Consider the following 23,071-nt stretch of genomic DNA (forward strand, 5'->3'; position numbering starts at 1 on the left):
TGGCACTGAATTTATGATTTTTATGACCCTTTCTTACTTTTTATCTATATTCCACCTTGCTTCCTATTTCATATGTGCATATGTAACACACACACATATATATACTAAATTTATGTTTAAATTCATATTTTAATGCATCTGTTCCACTTACATATTATGATCTAAAACACTACACCAAAGCTATCTCTTAAAACTTCAATCATTTTCTGTCTCATGATTTCATAAAACAGGAGTTTGGTCAGGCCGTGCCAGTGATAGTTTGTCTCTTCCTATGATGTCTAATGACTCAGCTGAGGTGGATTAAAAGCCACGGAGCTAGAAAATCCAGGGATTAGCCAAGCATCTTTCCTGTTCTCCACATAGTCTCTCTATGAGGAAGCTACCTTGAGCTCCCTCTTTCACGGTGGCCTCAGGGAAGCTGGAGTTCTTATACAGCTGTTCAGGGCTCCAAAGGTGACGCTTCCAAAAGGCTCAGATAGAAATAGAAGCTTTCTATAGACAGGCATCAAAAGTCACTCATTCTACATTCTATTGCTGAGGCAAGTCAAGAAGGCTAGTCCAGGTTTAGGTTGAGTTTAATGTCTTAAAGCAGCAATCAAAGATTCTGGTTGCCCTTGCAAGGATTTTGGAAGTTGCCACTATGTCCTAACAACAAGTGGAAAGCTGAACAGAAGGCATATTAGTTTGAAACTATAAAAAACAAAAATAATATTGAAAATAAATCTGTTTTTTTAAAATCTTACCTATAGGTGAACAAAGATAAGAATTATATTTGACTTCTGCTCAGAAACTATGCAAACAAGAAGAGGGTAGAGTGAAATACTTAAAGTGTTGAGGGAAAACCCCCACCAACCTAGAATTCCATACCCTGCAAAATTATACTTCAAAAGTGAATGAAAAATAGACTTTCTCAGACAAACAAAAAGTGAGAGAATTGGGTGCCAGTAGACCTGCCATGCAAGGAATGTTAAAAAAAGTTCTTTAGAGAGAAGGTAAATTGATAAGCTGGACATCATTAAAATTAAAAAAAATTGTGCTCTGTGAAAGATATTGCTAAGAAAATGAGAAGGTAAACCACAATTTGGAAGAAGCTATTTGCAGAAGCACATCTGATAATGGACAGCTATCCAAAATACACCAAGAAATCTTAAAACTCAGCAATAAGAAAACAACTCCATTAAAAAATGGGCCAAAGACTTTAACAGACATCTCATTAAAGAAGATATACAGAGGGCAAACGAGCATATGATAAGGTGCTCACATCATATGTCACCAGGGAAATACAAATGGAAACAACAAAGAAGCCACTACAAACTTATTAGAATGGCCAAAATTCAGAACATTGGCAACACCAAGTGCTGGTGAGCAGGTGGAGCAACAGGAACTCTCACTCGTTGCTGGTGAGAATGCCAAATGGCACAGCCACTTTGAAAGATAGTTTTGCAGTTGTGTACAAAAGGAAACATTATCTTACCATGTGACCCACCAATCATGCTCCTTGGTATTTACCCAAAGGAGTTGAAAACTTATGTCCACACAAAATCCTGCACACTGGTGTTTATCGCAGCTTTGTTCATAATTGACAAAACTTGGAAGCTACCAAGATCCCCTCAGTAGGCTGGTGAATAAATAAACTGTGGTACATTCAGACAATGGAATACTATTCAGCGCCGAAAAAACGAGGTGTCAAGCCGTGAAAGACTTGGAGGAAACTTACATGCATATTGCTAAGCAAAAGAAACAAATCTGAAAAGGCTACATATCTTATAATTCTCACTAAGTCATATTCTGGAAAGGGCAAAACTATGAAGACAATTAAAAAAATCACTGATTGCCAGGAGTTGGGGGCAGGGATGACTAGGCAGAGCACAGAGGGTTTTTAGGGAAATAAAGTTCTTTCTGTGAAAAAAAAATGATGGATACCTGATATGACATATCTGTTCAGATCTGTAGAATGGCCACACCAAGAATGAATGCTAAAGTAAACTATGGACTCTGGTTCATCAATGTAACAAATGTACCACTCTGCTGGGGGATGTCGATAATGGGGGAAGCTATGCATGTTTGTGGGACACAGGGTATATGTGAAATCTTTGCACCTTTCCATTAATTGTGCTCTGAACCTTTACTTGTGCTAAAAAAAAAAATAATGTCTTAAAAAATCAATTGTTTTATGTCTCATGATTTTGTGAAACAGGAATTTAGTCAGGGTGCAGTAGCAATGACTTATCTCTCAATAATAGGGGCACCAAAGAATTGTTAGCCGTCCTTAAACTACCGTAGCGTGTATCTGTGCTTCCCAATAGACAGAATATCTTTGGTGCAGGGTCTGTCTGACTCACCTTTCTTTCATCTCAAGGTGAGTCTTTAGGACAGTAAGTAGCACCTGCTCCCACAACAGAGTTCACAGTCTCGGTGGCTTAGCATGACAAGGGTAATTTTTCGTTTAGAGTAAATTCCAGTGCTGGTTATGAGCGTGTCTTCATTGCTTTCCTCCGAGCAGTGCCTGAGCTGTGTGCCTGCTTCGGCCTTGCAGTTGGGCCACCCAGAGCACGTGTCCTCTGTGAAACCGCAGCAGGGAACCGGAGAGCTGGAAGGTGGGGCGGCCTTTGTTTTACGGGGCTCATCTGGAAGCAGCTAATATGACTTTACCCTCCCGCCATTGGCTGAAATACAGCCACATGGTCTCCAAGTGAATAGTAGACAGGAAAATATCAAGGAACATGCGAATATTTGAAATAGCATTTCTGTTACAGACTTTTTTCTCTCTCTCTCTGCACAGTCACTGTGTCTAATTTAATATCCAGCCCATCTGGGTGATTTACAGTCCTTTACCTCAGCCTAATCAGCTTGTGAAAATGTGTTCCTCCTCTTAACACAGTGATTTATGAACTGAAAGTAGAGCATAATATATGCCCCTCATCACGCCCATTCCATACAGCTGATACGTGTACGGGTGGAGCCGGCCATGCACCGCGTGAGGGAGAGGAGGGCTGAGAAACGCAAAAGAAGCACTGCTGTCCCTTTATCCCAGTGGCACCCGGTCAGTCTCTGAGCTCTTCCTCTGCTACTGTCCATTTTGGCCAAACCTGGAGCAGGGGGAGTTCAGGGCAGGCAGTATTTTATGCACACTCAGTACTTTTCCTTCCTCAACCTTGAACTGAACCATTTTTCACAAAGCTCAGGTTCCCCTCCGTGGAGAGTGGTATTTAGAAACCAAGATTTGGGCTCCAGGTTTGCTCTTTCCAACGAAGTATACAGTGTTGTTCTCTCATACATTTTCCTCAGTAACTTAGGCATCTGATCAACTTGTCTTCATTGAGTTCAACATGTCGGCAACTACCCAACATTTTTTCTGAGACATGCTTTTCAAGTATTTTTCCCCTCCCTCCTTTGTTGACGTCAAGCCTCTCTGTGAACTGAGTGGTAGCTTCCTCAGGAGCATAAATATGAAGGCCACGTCTGCGTTATCTTTGCCCTAATGATACTCAATCCAATTGAAAAATTGTATTGGGACTGTTAGTTAAATGGGATTTATATAATTTCTAGAAGCAGTAAGATTTTACAAATCTGATCACTCCTGAATTATGTTTCTATTTTTATTTTACTTTAATTAAATTTTAATAAACATGGAGAAAACTTCATGGGATGTGAGTATATAGCTTGGTATATTTTTGCAGCTTGACCACGTCTGTGAAACTAGTGCTCACATCAAGAACTGGCACATTAGTACCTCCCCCAAGCCCTCCTCATGCCCTCTTCTTTCTGCTGTCCTAGTCCCACCCCCAAAAGTAATCATTGTGCTGACCTATAATATAATCAGTATTGCTGAATTTTGGACACTGTTCAAATGGAATCCAGCTATATATTCTTTAGTGTCTGGCTTCCTTTGTTCAACATTATGTTTGTGACATTCAGCTGTACTCTTTATATATAGTATTTATGTATTTGTGTAATGTTACATAATATAACATTTTCCAAATATTCCACAATGTGTTTACCCATTCTAATGTTGATTAGCATTTGCATAGTTTGGATCTATCGTGAAGGCAGCAGCTTTGGACATTCATGTACATGAATATATGTATATACTTAGGAGTGGGAATGCTGAGTCACAAATATATGTATATTCAGTTTTATAAAACATTGCCAGTTTCCCAAGATGATTGTACTAAATATACTCCTAGCAGTGTACGGGAATTCTTTTTTCTTCAAGACCCTGAATCTCTGTTTTCAATAATCTCTTTATTGTCTTCGATTGCTGCTTGCAGTCAAAGCAGTATTTCCTGATCTTATATGTTTTCTTCAATACCTTGCCAAATGCACCAAAACATATTCCAACATTCTGTTGTTTGATGTACTTTCTCTGGATCTGCCCTCTCGGAAGCGCATGGCTTTATCTACTCATTTAGATCAGGCAATGAGTTTTCCAAATGCTTGTCTAGAGTTTACCACAGATGACCATTTTCTAGCTGCCAGGGTCAGTCTGACCGTTAAGCCAATGCTCCATGTTTTAGTTTTTAAAGCAGTAACCGATTTCAAGGACTGATTCCAGTACTCAGCAACACACCATAACTTGGACCTGCAGTAAAGGAAGCCTGAAATCTTAATAGACGAACATAACAAAGTTTTACTTTTTGCTCACATCATAGTCTGTTACAAAACAGTTGGCTCTCTATCTTGGAGCCACATGGCCTCTATAATCACCAAAACAGGGGGAGAGAAAACTCAAGGTTCGTGTGAGATATATTTGGATTTTTGATAGAAGTGACTTCCATCACATTCGTCTAACTCCAGTCCCTCCAGTTTCAGCCTAGGTGCAGGCTGAAACTTTAAGGAATGTATGGATAGTTGGTGGCAATAGCAATCTGCACAAAGCAGCCTGTCAAAACTTCGTAAGTGTAGGTCGAATGAATGGGTGTGAGAGCATTGGTGCATTCTTTATGTTATACCTCAATACTGCTGTGCAATATGGAAAAGAAGTGGTTTCTCAAACTACTCACTATTATTTCCCACTTCTCATTTTACATGTGTGTGTGTATATATATATATATATTTATCTACATTATTTGTAGATATTTTTATGTTTGCTATATATTGTGTTATATATATTATGTTATATTTACATATACATACATATATGTGTGTGTATACGTGTGTGTATATATATATATAATTGTGCATACATCTCAATATCAGGTAGTCAACAACATAATAGTATCTAGACTTTAAATGATGACATCATGTTGATTTTATTATTTTTCCACAGAAGCAACATTAATGTTTATAATTCCCATAGGGAAATAAATGAGATCAAGGAATGTTCTGGCCACATATTGCTCCCAAATTTCACTAAGAGAAAGTCAGTGTGAACTGATCTTAATTAATAAGCTAGCTTCTTCTGAATGCTTTTCTTCATGGGCTACCTATAGGAATTAATTCATACTCTCAATTCTACCCAATTGGCAGAGTTATCCAAAGTTGATGGTTTTCCTAAGAGCCCTTTTATAATTTATTAACCATGCTTTAATTACTATTTGTCAGTGCCCATGCATTTGTTTAAAATAACATTTAAAATAGCTTCTCTTTATAAGTTCTACCTGTTTTACTTGTCAGGTCTTCATTACCACTGCCTTTGCTTAAGTACTACTATATTTTAATTAATTATTAGTCATTCACCTTCTAATAATTGTTTTTCTGTACTGTGCTAATGCTTTTCTCTATTTCCTATATCTTTAGCCACAGTGCTGCTTACCCAATGGTATGTTACTACATTTTTGGAAATATATGCAAACTAGTGGTTTTCGTGTATTTGCCAATTTTTAATAGTGTTGAATGATTTAAATTCAGTTCAGTTGCAAATGACCAAAATTTAAAAAATCAATAGTGAATTTTTGTTCTTTCTTGTAAAAGATATCAGGGTAGGCAGTCCAGGGGTGCTTTGGCAGTACTATCGATTTTTTCAGGTCTCAGGCCATTTTCTTTTTTCTACCACACAGTCCTTAAAGTGGGGCTCACACTCGTGTGGTTTAAGATGGTTAGTAGAATGTCACTATCACATCCACATTACAGGTACCAACATGGAAGAAGATACAAGGGAGAAATAGAGAGAGGGCTCATGCCAACTCTCCTTTGAGGTTGCCCAGAAAAGGCCACATACATTCTACTTACATCTTTCTGGAAAAAGCATATTTGCAAGGTAACGCCCACTTCCAAGGGGGTTCAGAATATGCAATATTATTTCAGAGGGTCAGTACAATATTATTTTAGTAGGAAAAAAGTGGGGCTTTATAGCTGAGGAAAAACTTTTGTTCATGTACAGGTCCAGGAAACCTTCAATCTTTGCCAAAATCAGAAGCGGAAAAGCCAGAATCCCTGAAAAGTTTAGAAGAACAGTTTATGATCACTGGCTTAGGAGTCAGGATGACCTGGTTTTAAACCAGGCTTGACTGTTTATTAGCTGCCTGAACTTGAATGGTCAGCTCCCCCTTAGGTTTCAGTTTTCAAATATATATACATTTAAAACTTCTCCATTATTTTTGCCTGTGAGGTTTCAATAAGATGATGTAAGGTATAAAGAGTCCTTGTCACTCAAATTAATTTTCTTTTTGGTATCATTATGGTTTTCTTATTTTAACAGCAATTGTTTTATTTAGTAGGGAGAAAAGTGGACTTATAGTAAGAAGACATGGTGAGCATATACCAGCATATGCCAATCATATAACCTGAGGATCAGTGTTCTTATGAGTAAAATAGGTCAACCAATTCTCTTTCTTATTACTGTGTTAATAATTAAATAGAATATTGTATATGAAGTTTTCCTATACGGGGCATGTTCCTGTACTAAGCTTGTATTCTTAGTAAATGTTAATTCATTACTGACCCTCATTTGAAATCTTTGATGCCTTTCACTTTTTTATGTACATCAATTTAAATATATTTATTGAAATTTATTGAACTCCTCAAAATGCACAAATTGTTTTATTGAATCCCCCAAACCAAGAAATAGGTTTATGGAATCCCCCAAACCCAGAATATGCTGGAACTTTGATAGTAGCTGCTTACCTGACTGGTGTGCAAACATTTAGAGTGTGGATTAAGTCTATCAAAAATTTACTCTCCTATTGGTGTCTCCCTATGAAATTCAGTAGCGTGAGTTTTAGAATAGAGTATGCGAGTTACTTCTTATCTTGCTGTTGAAATAAATTCTGATTAGAGATCAAGAAACGACCTTTACTGCACTAAGTTAATATAAATTTGCAAAAATATGAAGAGAAAAATGCCCTGTGTGGCACTTAGTAGGGGCTCAGTAAATATTTGATGAGTGAATCAATTAATGATAGGGTGGATGAATGAATACATTCCTGTCCTCTTCATAGCTGCACCCCATGGGTCTTTTCTACCCAGGAATCTTCAAGAACTGATGAGTTGGCCTCTGCATGGTTGCAGTTATGTTTCTTGTGTTTATTAGGTTCTAAGTCATCCTGGCAGCTCTCCTCTTTACTGTTAGGCTTGGTGAATGTTACAGATTCGACTAAATGAACCATAGCAAATATAAAATAAATCTTTGCCTAGGGGATGGTATAAATTGAGACAATTACTTCTTAGTCGCATCAGTTTCTCGGCAAAAGCCACATAGCATTGGCGAACAGCACTGCAATAAAAAAGGCTTGTTTTCCTGAAGACTCTCAAAGGAACTTGACAATCATTGGATTGTTGCTTGAATTGACTTCAGAAATCTGTATCTTTCTTTTCAGTTCAATGGTTTATTAATGATTTTTCTAATAAAATTCTACTTCATGATATTAAGCAGGTAAATTAACTCCTACGGTTCTAGTTTCTTACCTGTAAATGAGACGAACACAAGTGTATTATCCTCTTTCCTTCACCTTTAACATTCTGTGATCCTGTGAGTCGAACAATATGCTCAGGCAACTTCATAGTAGCCCCCAAATCCAACCTTCCGCTTAATGCAGGAATCCCCCTACCCCATTTTAAAAGTGTTTACCAGGGGCTCATGCAGTTTTAGCTTGAATAATCTCTTATTATAGAAGACCTTTTGAGTAAGACAACTCCACTGTCAGATTCTTCTAATTATGCAACAGTTCCTCTAGAGACACAGTCTCCTTCTAGGTAATTTCTACCCATTTGCTAAGTTTTGCTTCCTTGGAGAAAAGCATAATACTTTTTTGTTCTGCCAGTCTCTCAAATATCCATACCTGTCATGTCTACCCTGGGTTTCTCATAAACTTATATGGCAAGATTTCCAGTCCTCTAAGATTTAACAGTCTCTTCTAAATCCAGAATTAATGAGCTTCAATAAATTTGCCATAAACAAATAAAAAATCACTAAAAACATGGCTCAAATGGCATAAGCAGTAAAGACAGATGATTTATCTATATAGTCCTTTATTTTGCTGAGAGAATATATTGTGGTTTTGAAATTATATAGCTAGCTCTTGATTTCACTTTATAAAATATTTGTTGTGATCTTTTCCGAATCACTTAACCTCTCTGAGAATGTTGAGGATGTTTTCTTGGCTGTAAGATCATTGTCATTGTCATCAGCAGCAGCAGCAGCAGCATGCATGTCAAATCTGTTATTTTGGCACAATGTAAAATGTTTTGAAATGTTAAAGTTTTATACATGTGTAACTGTATAACTTTAACAATAATTTTTGTGTCTGTGCATAACATCATTGCCACATAACTTCCTCTTTAAAACATATTTAAAAATAATAAAAATAGGAATTTTTCTTGATCTGATAATTTTTGAGAAGGAAGAAAGAATATTTAAGCTCTCTACATATACATCCAAACACTAATACACACACATAAGTTAAAGTTTTAGTGGATATAATTATAATTGTTTTGTTTAGATATAATTGAGAATCATTTAAATTATAAATGCTGAAATTAACAATTGTCACACAAACAGCAATGTTTATATTGACTTTTGAAAATAATAGTGATGACTACCTTGATACCATTAATATAAATGCTGGAATATACAATAAATGATTTTTTTCCCCCAAATTAAAAGTTCAGAAAATTATGCAAGTGGCATTTTAAGTACACTGAAGGAAAGGTTTACAAATCCCATGTGTCTTAATTCTCACGGGATGTGTAGAATAGTCTATATTCTGTGCATAAGCACTAATAAGAGGATTTTACACTACTACTCATTTCTAGTTTGGTTGACATCTGTCTGTTCTCTTAGCAGTTCATAGCTCAATGAGGGAATAAAAAAATGTTCCAAATTCATTTCTAGGTTCTCTCATAAAAGTACAAATATAGCTTCCAAAGGAGAGAAATTTCATCCCTTGAATATCAAATCAGCATAGAAAATAACAGGTAATGACAAGAATGCTGCAGTGCATTCAATAAAGGCATTTGCTGGGAATTCAGGTTTGACTGCAAAATTCTGAGTGACTATGTTTTCTAATTTTTATTCTGTGTGCAGTTTTTTCTGGTCTATACAAACCATTAGATTAAAAAAAAAAAAAGTCAGGCCCTGATTTTTTTTTCTTATTGTACTGAAGCCATCAATTGGACTTTGAATGAGCTGACCAATTTGCATTAATGCCCAAAATGGACTCCACCACACATAGTTACGACCTTTAAAAGTTACTTGTAGTACCATATTTTGAATAATTTTGCTGTTTTGCAGTCAGTAGGAGAGTTTGTTGTTCTAACAGCAACAAAAGAATCTCTCTTTTCCAGGCAAAAATGAATCAGTTCTATGGGAAGGGCTGGACTAAAACTTGGAACAGCAGCAACTCATTCACAAGTTCAGATTGTTAGGTTTTCCTTCAGGAAATGGGACCTCCATCATCATTTTAAGGCAATCAGCCCTTTTTAAGATGTCAGCAATTGACATTTAATACTTTGTGAATCCACACTATTGTTTATCTTTCATCAAATGACTCTGTCAAAGCAATTATCCTCCAGGAAACGCTGGTACCCAACACCATTTCATCTCAGCTCATGGCCACAGAAAACCTTCCCTTTCCTCCTCTCAGGGGTCCGCCAGCTTTGTACATCTTGTATGGAGATGTCTTCTGACTGTTCTACACAGGTTTAAGCAGCCCAGTACTGTAAGGTGTTCTGATCACATGTATTTTAAATAGTTTTATTTTTTTAACTTATTTATTTATTATTATTTATTTATTTATTTATTATTTATTTATTTTTTATTTTTTTAGAGAAAGAGGAAGGGAGAGAGGGCAAGAAACATTGATGTGAGAGTGAAACATGGATCCGCTGCCTCCTGCACGCGCCCTACCGGGGATCAAGCCTGCAACCTGGGCATGTGCCCTGACTGGGAATGGAACTGGCATCCATTAAGTGCCAGGAACAATGCCCAACCAACTGAGCCACACAAGCCAGGGCTTGAATAGTTTTTAAAAAAGAATTTTTTCAAAATGAATAGAATTAGTGTAAAGGAAGCTAAATAATTCCCAGTACACCTGGAATGTTTTATCTTTGATAAGAGTTTGTACATCAGCAATATAAAATCCACTTCATTCAAAATGGAGATATTCTTGGTGGGATTTTGTTCACATTTAAAAAAATTACTGTAAAGTGTCTACTGTGGTTTTGCTTTGAAAATTCATGAATCAAACCTTAATGAATGTCAAAATGAGAAGCTTCTCTTTGAAGCCCTATGAATCTTTAAATGTCTCTATTACACTTTTTTTTTTCAGTGATAATCAGTCCCTATAACAGGAAAATCATCTCTATGCCTTTGCCTGGGGCCAGGTGTATCTCACCTCCACTGTTGGATATTGTTATATTTAGCTGGTAAAAGGGCAGTCTTAGACATAGTAGTTGTACATGTGTTTTTTCCTGCTTTTTGAGTTTAATGTATTTGAACTTAGTCAATTTGAGTTTAATGTATTTGAAATTAGAACACTTTTTTTTTTTTTTTTTTACCAGTAAGGAACGTTATAAGGATAATAGTCCTAGCTTTGCAGGAAAAATAAGAGTCTGAAACATGACAATATTTATTACATGCTTTTATTTTTGAAGGCAAAGATCCCAAATTTGTAGAAGTGTAAAATAAATGATCCATTATCAGTAAGGAGAACTTCTTGGCAAGATGTTCCAAATACCAAAGTGTACCAGTGGGGTGCCCTCTGTGTCCCCATCTGTTATCAGTAGAAGTAGAATTCTTACGATGTCACAAGAAAAGCAATTTCCTGAGACTTGTGTGGGAGGATGTGTGATCTTTATTTCTGTGAAACCTCTGTGTTTCCAATGTCACACTTCCTTCCATCCTGCCATGGAAAAAGCCCAACCTTATCTTCAGCAGGGCTAGAATTAAGGCCACTGCCCAGAATCTCCACTACACATTAAAGCACAGTCCAGTCCAGAATCCTGCGTGTGCAGTCTGCATGGCTCATGGCTTAAGGCCTCATGGCTATGATGAGAAGATGAGTGAGTGTGGGTCATGGAACAAGAGGGCAAGAGTGAAGTAAGAGAGAAGGAACTCGTTGTCTTGAGGATTTTATCCTTACAAGATTTTGCATGCTTGCAGTCGCTCCACCCTCCTAGCCAATCCATGGTTCCCCAGGTTTGATTGACAGGCAAGCACCTTTCCTACATCACCCCAACTTCAGTGCATATGCACCCATCTCCTCCAGTGACCTGCATGGAATGGATCAGTGGTTCCCTGGGGAGCATGAAGTTGAAGCTTCCTGGTGAAGCTGCCCAGGTGACTGACCATACTTATAATGTCTAGCCTCCCCTTTGCTCTCTCCCTATTATTAATATTAATAACTAGCTAATTATGATGATAACTAAAGGATAGACTAGGAAGGTTGAGATATAAAACGTAGTGTATAATAGTAAAAGAGTGTGGAACACATTATCTTATTTGGGTTTACAACTCACATAGCAATAATAACTATTTTTGGTTACTGTGTTATAAACTTTACTTTAGTGATGCATAAGTCCTTTATGCATATCAACTCATTTAATATGTGCATCAATCCTATGAATTTGCTATTATTATTACTCTACAAATTGGAGACTGAATCTTAGAGAGGTAAAGGTAATTTACCCTTAGTTACGTAATAAATGAATGGGAAAGAAAGATTTCAAACACAAATTATAATTCCAAACCCCATGTACTTAATTACTAGCCTACTCTGTCAGTTTATTCTGATGACTTAAATATTGGCTGCAGAAAACAGAATGCTCTGTAGTTTATTCTCACAGAAGAACAACCGAATAAAGCATACTGGGAAGCTCAGGTAATCTCCAGGAGGGATAGTGCCAGGCTTGGAAGCTACTCGTTAAGAACATATTAACCATACTGTGGGAGTTTCATAGAGGATTCACCACAGCCTCTGTTGGGCACAGACAGTGAAGGTCACACCACTTATCTCTTTTCTGATACTGCTGCTCCAAGCAATGGATTCTCTATGTGCTTTTTCATATCGTTCTGTTCTGATTAAATCCCCACTTGGGTGTCTGAGAGAGTCTAGCTGCAAGGGAGCCTGGGAAAGGAAGTTCTCAACAATGAAGATCAATTTTAAAAAAAAGAAAAGAAAAGAAAAAGAAAAAGATTTCCCAATCCTCCTTCCTCCTCAGCAGTATTTCTTTCTCAGGTTATTTGTAGTTTGTGCTCAGAATGTCTACTTTGCATTATATCTAACCTTGTGTGCATTTGTATTTCCCAGTGTATTATGAAGTCTTTGGTCCAGGACTAAGTCTAACCATCTGTGCCTCTCCCAGGGATCCTAGCACAATACCTGGTACATAATTTATTTATCATTATTTCTTTCAGTGGATGGAACTGAATATCTTTCTTGGAATAAGAATAAAATGGAGACAGAGCTACTGAAATAATTCCTGCCAAGGGAAAAGGTAAGTGTCATCCCTTATAATCATGCAAAACTAAATTATTCTACTTGAATAAAGACAGTTTGCTCTACCTTCCTATTTATAAGCAGAACTTTCTTCTTTATTTTTTTGGTAGAATACTTCCAATTATGTGGTTAGAAAAAATGGGTACATTGTCTTTATTTGTGGCCATTGAAAGTACTGATAGAATCTCATTTGGCACACTTTTTTTTAGAATTTAAAATTATAGACTATTCAGGATACAGGCTAAAAATCATTCTGAATAATGTTTCTCATTTAGAAAATTGAAGAAAAGAAAGAAAAGCTGAATTCAAGAGATTATGAAGTGTCTTTTGCCTCCAATATTAAATGCAGCAGGGATTCTGTAGGCTCCTATTACACTTTGTAGTCACAGCATAAAAGCACTTTCCACAGCCCATTGCATTTCTCTGGTTAGTAGTTTGTAACATGCACTAGACTCGGACTTTTTGAGGTCAGAGATTGCTCTTGAGTCCTAGTAGGTACTTAGTAAATCAATGTTAATTGTGGATGAAGACGAACCACCTTTGATTATGGTGTTCTTGTTGGGGCTTTGGGATAGATACCCATCACCTGTCCTTTTATTTGTAAATAATTCAAATATCACAGGGCACTAAAATATGTGATGTTACCTTGGAGACAAAAGCATAGTCATAGACATCCTCACTCTGCAATGAAATTACTGAAGCTAAAAGACCTCTCCCAAATCCTATCAGATAATAGCAGGAAGACTGCTTGGTTACAGTGATTCAATGCTAAATATAAGGGCGATTTAAACCAGGCTAATTGCAGCAGTGGTGGTAAGAAATTTAGGATTCTGAATATATTTTGAGACTAAAGCTAATTGCATTTCCTGATGAAAATTATGAGAAAAGGAGAGGAATCAAGTATAACTTCAAAATTTTTGGTCTGAGTACCTGGAAAAAGAAGGCACTCTTTATTGAGCTGCAGAGGGAACATGGTTTCAGATGGGGAGTTTATCATAAATCATGGTGAGTTTTTGTTTTGTTTTTAAATATATATTTATTGATTTCGGAGAGAGGAAGGAAGAGGGAGAGAGACAGAAACATCAATGATGAGAGAGTCATTGATCGGCTGCCTCCTGCACACCCCTTACAGGGGATTGGGGTTGCAACCCGGGCATGTGTCCTGATGGCAAGTTTTTAATATCTGTTAAAAAATTACTTAAGCAGAGGTGTCTAGGAAGCTTTTATGTAATGACTTGAGAGTTTGGGACAGGGATCTTGACTGGAGATATGAATTTCAGAGCCCGTAGGAAATATTTATCACTAGGAGAATGGATAATATATACAAGGAATCGTGTGGGTAGAGAGCAGGGGAGGATGATAGAATGATTCCCAGGGCACTCCAACATTAAGAGGTTGTAGAAAAGGGGAGAACATGCAAAGGAATCATCTACCAGTTAGGAGGAAACTGAGTGTGTCATCCCGGAATAGCAGCAAAGAAAGGGTTTCTAGGAGAAGTGATTAATTGTGTGAAATGCTACATGTAGGCCATGTACTATGAGGGTAGGATATTGATCATCTGACTCTATAATGTAGAGGTCTTTAATGACCCTCAAAAGAGTAGTTTTATTACAGTGATAAGTCAAAATACTTTCTGGAGTGAATTTATAAGAGTGGTAAGAAAGAAAATAGAATCAATAAGAATAGATAGCTCTTTTGAAATGTTTTCATTGGAAGATGAAGGTGTAATGCCAAGAGAATTTAACTTTTGTTAAAAGATGAAATAAGACAGCAGGCTTGTATACTGATGGACTAACACAGAAGAGAAGGTATCACTGATGGCTTAAAAGAAAGTGGAGAGAATTGTGGCAGTAAGAGGGGATTGCATTCAGGGTATGAAAGGAGAGATGGCTTTACATAAACTTGGAAATCGTTCATCTGTAGTAGGAGAAGGGAAGACACTGATGGGGTTCAGGACATGCTACCTCAAAAAGTGGTACCTCGGCATATTGAAAAAACTTGAAGTTGAAGGAATCTGAGAAAACAGCAGAAGTTGGAAGGTGACTGACTTCCTCCTGCCTCTCCCCTTCTTCCCTGAAATGAGCCTTATAACTCTCATGGGGGAGGTACCATCCGCATGCCCCGAGGAAAGGAACATCTTTATCTCTGAAAACAAAGGAACACCAAGAAGAATCCTAAAAAACAGGCCTTGCTCAGATTCCCTCAGTTTACTACTATTAACTCATACTCCTAACCTATTCTATTCCTCCATGAATGTCCACATTTCATCAAACCTAGCATAAAGTACAGCAACCTATTTCTTTGAGTCTTTATTTCCTTAGGAAGGCTTCCGTGTCATGTAAAATTTAAATAAAGTGTATGCTTTTCTCCTGTTAACCTGTTTTTGTCAGTTTAATTTTTAGACCCAGCCAGGGACCCTAAGGAGGTCAAGAAAACTTTTTTCTCCCCCACAATGCTGTGTATTCATGCAGACACTGGTAGGTAGTAGATGTAGATGTTAACTTCTGATGTTGTGCCAATCTTTGCAGAGAAGTAGGAAGCAAACTGAGAGTGATGATGGGAGAAGAGGTTTGGGATTTTGAGGATAATGAAAAGGATGTAACAGTTCTCTCTGAGAGAAGAAGAATGAATAGGTCATGAAAATATAGTCTGATTAGTAGGCAGCATGGAGGGGCCACTTGAACTTATGGCTGTGAATTTAGTGAAACTAGTCCTTACGGTTGTACAGCCAACCTTAGCTGCATTGGAACAGTCAGTTTGAGGTACATAAGTCAGTTTTACTGCAGTATAATTTTTTGCCAAATGAGTACAATGAAGTAAAAGAGAGACATGGGTTATGGATGATTCAGGCAGATGCATAGTTATAATAATAGACAATGGAATAAGTGGGGAATGAGCGCATTAATGAGGGTAATACATACAATTGCTTAACAGAGGTATCTGTTAAGGGACAGAATCTGGTGTGGTGGAGTACTTAGGGATTTTGGTGCTGAGTCAAAGACATACAGAACAAGACAAACTTACTGAAACTTTTAAATACTATGTTGGTCCAAAAGCAGGCAAAACACATATACACACAATCTCTCTCTCTCTCTCTCAACATTCTTATAGCATTTTTTTTTCCTACTCCATATTAATATATTTGTTTGGAAAGTTGAAATTGTGTATAGTCCTATTCACAGAGAATATCTCGTATCTTCTTTTTAAATGAAAAAAAAAAATGATGAGACATACTCCCCCCATCACATCTAGATGAACCACATCTAGTGGAAGGCAACTGCCAACAAAGAAGTGTACAAATAAACAAATATGTCTTTGCAAGGAAAAAAAAGTCCAGAGAATCAAATGCTCAGTACTGCAGTTGTAACATTTCTTTCATTTATCATTTCAAGCTGTGTTATTTTGATGGCTTTTCAGCTGTGAGACTACTGGTGCTGATGCAGAGATAATGAAATACTGAAAGCCTCAAACAATAGAAATGTCTGTAACTGGTAATGGGCATCCTCCTTCAGTTTATTAATTCCAGCTGTGCTGCTTGACTGTTTTTTGTGAAGAGGTGCCACATAAGGTGAATATTAGATGGAAGATAAAGGACCTGATGTCAGAAGCAACTGGATCAAACCTGTATTACAAGATAGGCAGGCTGAGGAAATTTTCTCCCCCCCTGTGAAACATGACTTCATGTTCATCAAGATAAAATGTGTCCAATATAAGTTCCTTTCCGTGGAGGTGTGTCAACCTCAATGTTCACAATGGCACTTAATAATGAAATTACTTATTATGTGCCAAGGCAGTACTCCAAGCAATATCCCAGAATATTCAGGGCATCAAAGTGTGACGGAATGTTTTTCTCCTACTAGAATTTCCTGATAGAAAAAATTCAAATAATTTCATTTACCATAAGATTGAGAATGTTTGCTACCTTAGTTTTTACCCTTCTCTTAAAATGATTTCCATCAGCCATTTTAATTATGTTAAAAAAATAGAATGAAACAAATGAGTTAGGAAACTGTAAAGAGCATTTACTCCCAAATTTGCAATAAAATAGCTGAACCAAGAGCAAGTTGACAACTTTTTTCAACCCCTCAGAGCTGAAATTGCAGGACAACCAAATGGCCCAAATCTAAGGAGAGTAAGGAGCCTGTAGGGAGGGGTGAGACATGAGCAATGGCTTATCTGGGCAAAATGCAGTTGAGATCCTGGTAATGATACTGTTGTAATTAACTAATTATTAATAATAGAAAAGGAACAAAGGGAAGGCCAGGCATTATAGACCTGTCATTTGGGCAGCTTCACTAGGAAGCTACAGTTTCACACTCCCCAGGGAAACATGGCCAATTCCCTGCAAATAACTGGGAGAAGGGGTCCAATGAAGGTGAGATAAATAAATGTGCAGTGAAGTTTGGGTGACACAGGGAAGGTGTTTGCTGTCAAACCTGAGAACAGAAATCCTTGGTTAGAAGTGATGGAACCAATGCAATCCCATGAAAATCTGGGTATATGTAATGCACTAAACAAAGGAACTTGCTCTCTCTTGGCTCTTGGCTCCTGGGGCTCTCTTGTTCCTGCTTCCTTGCATTCACCCATGTTTCCTCCATAGCCATGTGGCCCATGGCTATGGGGACCCCATTTTCACCAATAACAGTAAGTGATTGGTAGCTGTTGGCAGGTTGGCCAAGTGTGCACTGCTGGAAGAGGGAGGGTCTTGAGACAATCTCCATGCTTGTGCAGATCTTGGGAAGGGGAGCAGCAGTCATTGCAGGAGGAATTTAAAACTCCAGTGGGACCCTCCTCCCCTTCATCTGTGGGAAGAAGGGCTACAAACACTGTCACCCACAAGGCTCAAAGAGAAGTGAACAGTAAACAAATAATAAATAAAACCAGTCTCTACTCCTGGAGCAGAGTCATGAATACATGCTGGGCTCAGACCTAAATGAGGTGGGGAGGGTTGAGGGCATGGAGACCACTCCTTTGAAATCTAGTGACCTCCTGAGACTGAGGCTTAATTAAAATAATAGACACTATCCTCTTTCTCCCCACCCCCTACACACACATTTCACAGGCAATCCCCTGCCAGGCTATAAGTCATTGAGTCATTAGTAACTAGTAAGATAACCAGTAAGTAAGATATAATCCCTCTCTGAAGTTTATCTCAGAGGGAAAACCTAAAACTGAAGGATGGATCAGAAATAAAACACACACACTCTTACACAAAATAAATATTTAAATTAAAAAAAAAATCACCTTTGACATACTAGCTTCTCCTTTCACTTCCACCTCCCAAAAATAAAAATGCTAAATATTAAAAAATGTTCTTTAGGCAAAAGGATTATAAGACTCTTCAGAACCTTAATCTGTATAAAGAAATGAGGGGCAAAGTTAATGGAATAAACCAAGGTAAAATAAAATTATTTATGTTTTAGTTTTCTATTGGTGCATAACAAATTACCACAGACTGTATGGGTTGAAATGCCATCCATTTATTATCTCACAGTTCTGTAGGACAAAAGTCTGAGTTCTTTGCTCAGGATCTTACAAGACCAGAGTTGTGATCTCATATAAGGCTCAGGATCCTCTTCAGGACTCACCCATTATTGCCAGAATTTAGTTTCTTGAAGATGAAGCATTTAAGTCCCTGTTTTCTTGCTGGTTGTCAGCAGGGGACTAGATTCACATCATGTAGTTCCTCATCAATGTATATCTACCATATACTACAATTAGAGTCATGCCTTAGTCAAAATGTAATACAAATATATATTTTTAAAAATTCCCATTCAGAGGTTTAAGTTTTGACTCCAATGATTGCATGAATTACATTTGATTCTCAGAATCCTCCTTTTTTTCACTGGATTTTCTCCAGGGTCTTTGGCTAACTGATGCATCCCATGTGTGTCTAGCACACCATGGACTAAAAGATGATGATGACACAAAGGTAAACTCCTTTACACAAAGGTCGCACCAAAAGTCATCATAATTGATTAGGTGGCATCTGCTGGCTCAGTGGTACAAGATTGCTTTCATTCACACCCTGCAGGTTTATGTCACCAGTTTTCCAAGCCAGGCATTTCATGGGCTGACCTCCTATCTGAAAATTCATTTGAAATTCTTCACCTGACTACAGTCTGTCAAATGCAGCCTGATAACCCTAGCCTAGTTTTAAAAAAGAAAAGAAAAAAAAATCCGACAAAGATGGGGACATAGGGAAATAGCTTCGAACAGACATTCAAAAAGTATTGCTCATTGTGAGAAGGAACTACATTCAGCTGGAGAGCCGTGCTATTCGGTAAAGATGTACAATATTGAAAATGATTTAAGAGATAAGGGACGCTTTGCTTTCTGCACTTTTCTTACATAACTGTCAAGATTCAGATAGTTCTATCTTACCTCGTTTTGTCAAGTATCCAGATGATTTAGTGAGATTAGATCATTAATGACCCCAACCCTCAACAATGAAAGAATACTATTCACTACCCCATTTGTACAGAGCTGTTATATTTATAAAGTATGCGGACAGTCTTGAATATCAGAGGTTACAAAGGCCTAGGCACTGTTATAATTTTAAGAATATCTGGCATTGGACTAACATTTTATGGTTCTCAGTTTTTTTAATGCTATTATCTTTCTTAGTTTACACAGAAATGTGATAAGATAGGTGGTCAGGAAGTAAGATGAGGAACCTAAGAAGATGAGGGTACATTTGGTTGGAATGGCCCCCCCAAATCTGAGTCCCCTGAGCATTAGGGTCTGATCGGTGTGAGCTGCTTAACCCACCTAGAGACAGCGGGAGAATGGAACTGGACCTGAGTCTGTCTTCCAGAAATTTACATTTTACTGAGAGTCTAGTATGCACCAGATAACATACTGGACACTTTCATATTCCATATTGTCAATGATTCTGTAAATTTTGTATTCTAATCAGAATATGGTATCAGTAAACACACTGAAAGTAAAGATTTAAAAAAAAAAATTAATGTTAAGCAATAGGTACACAGTTTAATAAATTTACTTTGCTTATTTAACTTCTGAAGATATTGAGGGAACAAAATATTAAATAATTTGGCCACTGTTAAATTAGATTTTCCATGTCTTAGGTAGACTGGCCAATCTCTTTAAGTGACATATTATCTCCCTTTGGAACTAGGTTGTCTCTAAAAGGGACTCTAATAAACAGTGAGTGAGACATGGGATGCATGGTCATTTACCCCATTCTGTATTATCCCTTGATACCTATATTCAATTAGAATTGTCAGAAAGAAATTCATTTGAATATTGAATACATCAAGATCTTTACCCTTGGAGAGAGCAAGCACACTGATCATGGCTCTGTAACTAAAAGTCTACTGGAAGACACTGAATGCCACCCAAATCTCTGAATACCCTTGCTCTGATGTAATGTCTAACAGTCAACATCAGCTGGTTTATTTCTGTTTCTCTGTCTGAATTCATCTATATATTGTTCCCATTCTAAATGTTCCTTAAGTTAGTGTATTGACACACCTCTGAATTTTGCTTATGTTATTTTTGTCATTCTCATAATGCTCTTCTAGCCTTACACCCAGCATGAAGCCATCCTCAGGTATATCAGCTCTTCCCATCCGCCCTTTCTCTGCACTCTGGTAGTGCTTTCTCATACTCTCATTGCACCCAGCCATAAACTACCTGGGGCCTTTTGTTATTTTGTGCCTGATTCCTGTCAACATGTAGGTTCTTGATGATAAAAATAATAATAGTTATTAAATTCTTTCAGTGAGTCTAAGTATATACTATAATGAGAACTCTATAAATTGTATTTAACTACTACTATTGCTAAACACATTATATTCATTATTCATTTAATCCCAGAGGGGTTGAATTATTTGCAATTTAAATATGAGAAAGCAGAATATCAGAAAGATTAAATAACTTGCCCAAGTTCACACAGCTAATGACCAAGGGGATTGATAGGCAAAACCAAGTTTACTTTATTTTAAAACCATTTTGTCTAGCTATTTATGGAGGGAGAGTGCCTTTTATTTGAGTATTCACTGACTGACATAGTAATTAGCATATAGTCAATACTCAATAATTATAAAAGTTTTAAGTAAGTTGTTTATTTCAGACAAAAAAATAAAGTTTTACTATGTTTGAAATCTCATCTCCTTAACACATGAATATTTAAGAAAGCAACATAATATGCTAGAAAAAAATGAATGAATGAATAGCTATTTAAGCATCCCCAGGAATTTCTCAATTGGTAATCTTTTCCAAGAAAGTAATCCTTACTAGGAAAAATGATTGTAATGGAGAAAAAAAGGTATTCATTCTAGCACTATTTAGTTTTAAAATTTGGAAATAGCCCATTCAAAAGAACAATTTTTAAATATTAAAACTCCATTTACAAAATAGAAATAACATGAAAACTGGGATATTTCTGGTACCTTAACCATTGGGAAAAAACATTTTTAAAGATTCAGTAACAAAATAAATTAAAATAAAACCCTCTAACTCTCTCCTCAACTTCCAGTACAAGTATTTTTTCATATCCCCAATACCATTCATATTTATGTATTAACTTGTAGGCTACATGCATCAACAGCCAATCCACTCCCTACTCTAGGCATTTAAAGCTAAGCTATGCTTCTCCCTTTGGTAATGACATTTCTTTGGCAGCTTGCCATATATTTTCTCATTGATCACCCCACCCCCCGCCCATGAGTGTGCTTTCCTTCTGGACATAGAGGCTCTGCATTTGTAAGCCTTCAATGCAATTAGGTGGAACGATGTAACTGTCTTTGGGCCAGTGGAAGGTAGCCAGGGGATGATGTACATGATTTTTTAACTTGTCAGTAAAACATCTGCAGTCTTCTATGCCCTCTTTCCTCCACCCATGGAGGCTGGACACAAAGGACTCCCAGTCATCAAAGTCTCAAGAAGGAAGGAGGAAGGATACCTGAATGCATCCCTTACAGGAGAGCCACCAGGGATAGCTGTCCAAGAAAAGATAGCTGAAGCACATCTGTCTGAAGTGAAATAAACATCAGGCTTTATTTCTGCCAAGTCACAGCCTAGCCTTCCATACCCAGTGCATTGCTGTCATCCGTGTGCTTCATATGAAGGAAGTAAGGCATAGAAATGTGAAGAACTTGTGCAGTTGCACAGAGAAAAGTTGAAGCTAGTGTCAGAGCAAAATCAGTCTGACAGCAAACCTGTGTCTGTTCCATTATGAAACTCAGTGCTGTCACTTTCATTTTTAAACATGTACATATTAGTATGTATAATAATGCAATTTAGTAAAAAATTAAAAGCTCAGTTATTAGGAGAAAGGGGAATATATTTTGTCATAACTAAAAATGACATTGCAGGAAACCATGGAAATCAGGTTTGTAAAAATATTTATAGGAAAAATGGAAAATGCAGTTATGCACATATTTATATATGTGTCTGTATGTATTCTGAGTCCAGTTTTGACTATAGGTGACATAAAAATACCTTGAAATCCAATCTATTGGTGGCTACGGGGGTTTTCTTTAAAAAGTGGTAGTAAGGAACAGTTTTACTTTATTCCTTTATTATATACTTTCAATTTGCCTGAATTAATTATTTATTTTTAACATAAAAATACATACATTAGATGAAACACATAGACAATTTATAGCCCTTTTGACCTCAAGGCAACACCTGAGTCACAGGTCCATTTATAATTCTGTGTGTGTCAGAGACACCTGAGTGCCTGAACGGCAGGCCCTTTTTCTGTCCACAGTGGCCAAGTTTGCAGCTGGTGATATTTTTCTACAAAGAATTTATAACTTTTCTTCTGAACTAAGACACCTTTCTAAATGGTCCATGATGTGTGCCATGAATAACCTTTATTGCTCTGCCTTCACTGAACCAAAATGGATTGTTATTAGTTTCATGTAGTCAATACATACGATTATTTTTCTGAATGATTCTGACTCTATCAGCATATATAATGTTTGGGTATTTTTACTTTTCAGTACTGTCTCAAATGTTATACAAGCCTTCTGCAAACTCCGGGGATGATTTAATTTTGACATAAAACATTGCAGACAACTTTAGTGCTGACAAACTATCCCAGCCAAAAGCTCAACTGCAAATCAGTTTAAACTAATCCAAGGATCATTAATCACTTAATATGCAGAGCGAGCTTTCCCATCCCTGTATCCAGCAGATGGTTAAAGCCCCGTCTGCTGTTCGCA

The sequence above is a fragment of the Miniopterus schreibersii genome, assembly GCF_964146895.1.
Source record: "Miniopterus schreibersii genome assembly, chromosome: 1".
Taxonomy (NCBI): Eukaryota; Metazoa; Chordata; class Mammalia; order Chiroptera; family Miniopteridae; genus Miniopterus; species Miniopterus schreibersii.